A 6,948-nucleotide genomic window follows, 5' to 3' on the forward strand; every position below is an offset into this window, starting at 1 on the left:
TGGGTAAATATTTTCAAAATTGGCTAAAAAGCCTCAGGTCTGAAGAAATTCAGGAATACTAGCGTAGGGGGGAATAGGAAGAGAAAAATACCATCGTATTTCCCCCTCAAAGTGAGCACTGCAAGAATGCAAGAGCAAATGGGGTGGGGTGCATAGCTACTTTCTCTTCTTCAAGTACCAGATGCTGTTGTCTTTTTAATATTTCTCTCTCATTCCGTCTTTTCATAAATAATGGTATTTTCAAAAAGGGGCATATTTCTCTAGCTCCTTAACAAATTTTTACAATTTTAAGCTGAAAGACTGGTACAACTGAGCATGGTGATGAAAAGCCAGGGGCGGGTCCCTTCCCTTGAAAAGTTCACGTGGGGAAAACGCTTGGAACTCAAGGCCCAAAACTGACATGCCCTCTTCACAGGGTCCACAACTATAGACGGCACAGTTATACACAGACCAACAAAGCTGCAAGGCAGCTACTTCACGAAGCACCTTGGTGAGAATCTGAAAAGGGTGCCCCCTCTTCTGAGAGGACACACGTCCACGTGAATTGCTCATTTTGAGAAGTGGAGCACAAATGAATTTGCACTCCCACTTGTCACCCAAAACAGGTGACTTCGGGTTGGGCACAATCTATACAACCTCACACAGCAGCCCTGCAAAAATATGGGGTCCCCAAAACCTGGGGACACACTGCCCTTTCAAAGTAGGTTTCCAGGGGCGCCTGGGTGGCTCGGTCGGTTGGGCGTCTGACTTCGGCTCAGGTCATGATCTCACGGTCTGTGAGTTCGAGCCCCGTGTCGGGCTCTGTGCTGACAGCTCAGAGCCTGGAGCCTGTTTCAGATCCTGTGTCTCCCTCTCTCTCTGCCCCTCCCCTGTTCACGCGCTCTCTCTGTCTCAAAAATAAATAAATGTTAAAAAAAAAAAAATTAAAAAAAAAATAAATTAAAAAAAAAAAAAAAAAAAAAGTAGGTTTCCAGAAAGAAGAACCTTACCAAAGACAACCAAGCATTTTACACATTTCATTACCAGAAATCCTCATATTTGTTAATATAAATTAATTCCTAAACATATTAGGATAGAGCAAAAAGGGTCTGGCAGAGAAGTAAAACTAGCAAATTTGGAAGAAAGGAAACTTCCATCTTGAGGTGATAATCAGTTGTTATTGAAGACCCTAATCTTTGACTATAGGTTCAAATAGCTGAAATTCAAATGCATGTCATAAGCTAAGGCACTAAAAGAATCTCTACCATTTGTAGAGAAAGGTTGGATCACATACATTTACTATTGGGGATTTCTTTTCTCCAAATCTGCTGGTTTTCCTTCTCTGTTAGTGCACCCCCCCCTTTGTTTTTGTTTTTTGTTTGTTTGGGGGTTTTTTGCTCCTATCTTAACTATAAAACCCCATATAGTGAGTGACACAAGTGGTTAAAGTTTGTAAAACCTGATAAATAGCCCTGGTGGATAATGGGCCCCTTAGCTACCTGCATGAAAATAAGAGGAAAAGATGACCAGATTATGAATGCCTTCACATTCAACAGCTTCCAACCCCATCACTCTTTTATGCCCTATAAAAGAGCTAAGTATCACATGGGTCCAAATTAGTCCCAGTTAGGCAGGACAGGCAAGAGAAGGCAGCCTAGGGCAAAGCTAAAATGGAGTACAGCCCAGAGTCAGGAGCCTAAGGCAGTGGTTCTCAAATTTTAGTGGTCATCAGAATCTACTGGGGAACTTTGTCAGAATCAGATGTCTGGGTCCCTCCCTGCAACAGATAAGTTAGAAAGTCCTAGAGCACTTATATTTTGACAAAGCTCAAACTGCTGACCTAGGTCCACCAGAAAGTTTAGAAACACTGGGAAATCCTCCATGCCTATCAGCAGTTCCAAAATAAAAGTCACCCATCGCAATACCAGGCTTTGCAGGTCAGAAAGGGGTGAGAAAAGGATCACCAGCCTGCAAGTCTAACAGGCTGTGCTGGACTGGAGTCTGTGGCAGAAGTTTCATTTTTATGGGACAAAAATCCTTCACTCGATAAATAAGAAAATGTTCTGCATGTGAGAAATATTTCAAACATCTGAAAAATATTTAAAATAATATATTGAATATCTCTGACCCAACACCCAAAATAAGCAAATCCTAATTTGCAATTATCTGATTCAGGTTTTTTGGTAATAGAATATTAGATATAATTAAAGCCCTTGGTGTACCCCTGTCCAATCCCATTCTTCATCTTTTCTTCCCAGAGATAATTTCTACTCTGAATTTGGTGTTAGTTGTTACCATGCATGTTTTTATACTTTCACGACATAGGTACATAGCCCCCAAACCATATTATTTTGCGTGTTTTCAGATTTTATACAAGTGCAAACATTTTGTAAGAAATCTGTAACTTGTTCCCCCACCCCATATTATGTTTGTGAGATTCATTCATTTTAAAGCATGAGCCTGTGGTTTATTTTTCACAGTGCTGTAAGACTCAATTGTGTGGGACTATCTAACCATTTATGCATTCCCCTTGTTGGTGGACATTTGAGCTGCAATGAGCATGCTTATACTTTTTCTTACTTATTTTCTTGGACGACCGTATTACTTCTTAGACACAGAAATAGACATTTTGGGTAAATAGGTATGTTAGCCCTCCAACAAGACATCGCTACACTACTGTCCAAGGTAGTTGTATCCATTTACATTCCCACTAGCAGTAAATAAAAGTTGATTTCCCCACAACCTCACTAACACTTGATTACCACAGCATTTAATTTTTGCCACTCTGATGGGTGTGAAACAGCACCTCCTTATTGTTTCAATTTGCATTTCACTAATTAAAATCTTTGACCAGTAAATTTTCATGCTTTTATACATATTTGTCAAATATATGCCTCAATTTTTTAAGAAAAATTTATCTTGTCTAAATCAGGGCAGTTCTTCCAGAGCACGTCCCCATCCCCCAAACAGCCACCACAGCTGGAAAGCCGAAGTGCAGGAGGGCAGCAAGAAATCGGCTGACTTAAACAAGGAATCATTTCGGACAAAGGGCCCTAATTAATGCATTTGCTAATTAGTCTTCCCCTTCTCTCTTTTGTCAAGCCTTACTTCCAAGACAATACTATGGGCCAGCAGCCTTAGACCAGGAAACAGAATGCGGGTGGGGAGTGCAAAAGCCAAAACATTTATATAAAAGTACTACAAATGTCTTTACTGGAAGAAAATGAAGTGATTGCAGACCAGTACCTATTACTCAACCTTGTAAGATACCATCCACCTCTAACAGACTCCTTTCAAACCCTTGGCTCCCTCTTTGAAACATCCCAAGTTTTCTCTAGACTAGACACTGCCCCCCCCTCCCCTCAGCAACCCTTTTATCTCCCTTCCCCCACAATGACTAAATACCCTGTTCTTTTTCCCCATTCTACAGCTTTCTGAGCTCCACAGGACACTCTCCATTGCCCTCCCTCTCTCTTCTAGAACTCCAAGTCCTCTCCTTCCCTTTCCAAGATATAGCCACTACAGTAAAAACCACCCACCCCAAAGAAAAATGGGAGTCCCTGCAGCACATTGCCCCAACATGCCAGGCTGGAGGGTGGCTTGTCCCAATCCTCCCTGCTTCCTTCCCCTTCACGCCTCGGATAGCTGTTCTCCAGGGGTCCTCCATGTGTGACAGATCCAGACCACCTGGAAAAAGACTCATTCGGCCTTCTGTAGCAGAAATGCTTTTACTAGGGCCTTATACGCACTTCTGTTTGGGGCACGAACGAAACTCGTGCCATTTCATGAAAACACACACCTTATAGGTGTCTCCACAAAAGCGGGAAGGCCTCCCTATTAATCTCAGCTGGATTGGTTTAGTCCGGGCAGTGGTGGGCAATGTGGCCTGGCAGAAACCAAACAGTCCCCATGATGAGAAGTTTCCGAAGCTCTGCCCCATTCACTCAAGAAAGCCCTCCCCCAGGAGGCACACCCCCCATCCGAATCTCTCCCCTCTGAGGGTCCCCAAATCGGCTCCCCAGAGTACCCCTCAAGCCCTCAAAGGGGCCCCTGCTCCTTCTCTCCACCGCGCAAGAGATCTTATCCCCGAAGCCTACCTAAAAAGCATTGGGTGGGCGTGCCTAGGACCAGGGCCTAGAGCCCCCTCCTCCGGATCAATGTCTCTCGGGTCCCGGGGGCTAGGAGTTCTTCCTCCTTCCAGCCCCCCGCCCCCGACTCGGGGCCCGCGCCGGCCCAGGGTGGCCCTGGGTCCCAGCCAGGCTACGGCTCTCACCGGCTACGTGACCTTGGGCAAGTCACTTCCCCCAGTAAGCCTTGGTTTCCTCCTCCGCCAAGCGGAGACCTAGAGAGGTCCTGCCCTGCCCACCCTAGGGGAGGGGGCTACCCACCGGGTAGGAAAACGCTTTGTGAGCCGCTCGGCGCGGCGGGGACGCAGAGCTCACAGGGTATCCGGGGCCGGACAAAGCTGACCCCAGACAACGCTCCACCCCCTCCGCGGGGCCGGAAGGCTGGACCACACGCCTTTGGGCCCCCCACCCCCGAAACCAACCCACGCCCCTCCCCGCCCGGCCCGCTCCGGGACCCCGTACCTGCTCCCGGAGCTCGGCCGCAGGCGCCGCCACCCTGGGAGCCCGCCCGGAGAGGCCCGTGGCCCGGAGGGCTGAGGCGGCCGGCAGCGGCTGGCTCGGGCCGGGGCGGCGGCGGCGGGGGGCGCGGGCGGCGCAGGGGCCCTAGCTCGGCGGCGCCCGGCCTGGGAGACGACGACTGAGGCTGGAAGTGCGCGGCGGCCGCAGCTGCTGAGGCGGCGGCGGCGACCGCGGCGGCGGCGCTTCCGCTCATGGCGGGGGCCGCGGAAAGCGGCTCCGACTGCGACTCGACTCCGGCGGGCGGGCGCTGGCTGGGCCCGGGCCGGCGGCAGCAGCAGCGGTGGCGGCGACGGAGGCGGCTCCCGGAGGGGGAGGAGGCGGAGCCGGGAAGCGGCAGCAGCAGCGGCGGCGGCGGCGGCGGCGGTGGCGGCGGCGGCGGCGGAGGAGGGGGGGGGCGGGGACGCGGAGGGGGCGGAGACGCCGCGCCGCCGCGACCAATGGGCGGCCGGCTCCTCAGCCGCCTCTCCGGGGCCGGGCGGGCGGCGCCGTAGGGCATCCTCTGCTGCGGCGGCTCGCGGAGGCGGGGAGGCAAAGGGCCGCCCGCGGGAGAGCCCTGCCCCGGGGACTGCCCCGCCCCCGGTCCGCCTCCGGGGCACAGACGCTGGCCTCCCGGGCCGGGCCTCGCGCCACCCAGGCCCGGCTGCGCCTGAGGCTCAGCTGCGCGGCTGCCTCGGGCGCCGGTGTTTGAGCCAGTGAGTTTGCCAGGGGCTCGGCCCGGGTTGCTGCGGCTCGCCGGCGCGCCCGCCCGCCGGCCACCCATTCTATGGCGAGTGCAGCCTCGGCCTCCCTCCTCCTCTCCCTCACACTATATCCAGTCTCCTCTCCCTCCCTCTTTTGGCTGTTTCCTCAAAGTTTTTCTTTTCCAGACACTTAGAAGAGAAACTCTCTCCCCTTCTCGGGCTATGTCTCAGTGCTAAATCAGCGGACTCAGAGGGGACAGCAGAAGCAGAAACGAAAGAGATGGAGATGCGCTGCCTTCTCTGAATTTAAAGACCCATCTTGAATTGAACAGAAGCCAGCCTCCCTCAGCCCTGGCCCCTCGCCCCTTTCTCCTACTTTCTCTTCCTCTTTCTTTAAACGGCGTTGTTGTTAAAAAGCTTACAGGAAACCATCTAACCCAGCCGGGCCTAGTCTCAAAAGAGAGGCTGGGAGGTGAGGAAAGGCTTTTGAGCTGTGCTGACAGTGTTCTAAGAGAAGAGTTCTGCAGATTCGCGATCCCCTTGGACGCCCTCTTCTCCTTAGATGGGATATTATTGGTCACTGAACCCATTTCCTTTTCATATTTTTCTGACTTTCATATCAAAGACTCAACCACGTGCACTCCGTGCTAGGAGTACCGATAAGTACAGCCGTGTGGGTGAGGGTGCAGCTACACTGCCGACTAGATAGATCATTTCCACAAAGTGTTATCCTCAGCCTTTACCCACATGCAGCCACCAACAGGGAGCCGAGTAGAGAGAGAGCAAACTACAAGTTGACAAAGCACAGTGCTACGGTGGTAGGCTAACCCCATGAGAGACAAGTGTGGATGAATCTGTGGCAACTGACGTTTTAAATTCCACCTTGACATTTACTAGGTACATGATCTTTCATCATGCAATGCTAGGCACTGGGGATACAATGATTAAGATACAGTCCCAGGCTTCAAAGAGTTTACATGTCTAGGGGTACCTGGGTGGCTCAGTCGTTTGAGGGTCTGACTTCAGCTCAGCTGATGAAATCACGATTCATGAGTTCTAGACCATATCAGGCTTTGCGCTGACAGCACCTAGCCTTCTTTGAATTCTCTCCCTCTCTCTCTCTCTCTCTCTCTCTCTCTCTCCCTTCGCTCTCACTCTCCCTCTCTCCCCCCTCCCCCCACCCCCACTCCCGTGCTCTCTCAAAAATAAATAAACATAAAAAAAAAAGTTTACATGTCTCCTTGGAGGATGGTGAGATAAATTCTTAGAAGTTAAGAGCTTAAGGGTGACTAGAAGTTTACCAGGCGAAACAGGCTGGGGAAAGTGGACTGGGAAGACATTAAAAATATAACTGGGGGGCGCCTGGGGTGGCTCAGTGGGTCAAGCGTCCGACTTTGGCTCAGGTCGTGATCTTGCAGTCTGTGAGTTCGAGCCCCGCATGGGGCTCTGTGCTGACAGCTCAGAGCCTGGAGCCTGATTTAGATTCTGTGTCTCCCTCTCTCTCTGCACCTCCCCCACTCACACTCTGTCTCACTCTCTTTCTCTCTCAAAAATAAAATAAACATTAAAAAATTATATATATAGGGGCGCCTGGGTGGCTCAGTCGGTTAAGCGTCCGACTTCGGCTCAGGTCACGATCTCAC

General features: G+C 50.9%; 1 long non-coding RNA gene across 1 annotated transcript; it reads left to right on the forward strand.

Annotated features, from left to right (window-relative positions):
• Window positions 1-588: 588 nt before the first annotated feature.
• Window positions 589-1,087, forward strand: LOC125917766 (uncharacterized). The gene is made up of 2 exons (XR_007456287.1): window positions 589-704; window positions 967-1,087. It is a non-coding gene; the product is annotated as an uncharacterized LOC125917766 (long non-coding RNA).
• The last annotated feature ends 5,861 nt before the right edge of the window (window positions 1,088-6,948 follow it).

The sequence above is a fragment of the Panthera uncia genome, unplaced genomic scaffold (genome assembly GCF_023721935.1).
Source record: "Panthera uncia isolate 11264 unplaced genomic scaffold, Puncia_PCG_1.0 HiC_scaffold_2390, whole genome shotgun sequence".
In the NCBI taxonomy this organism is placed as follows: Eukaryota; Metazoa; Chordata; class Mammalia; order Carnivora; family Felidae; genus Panthera; species Panthera uncia.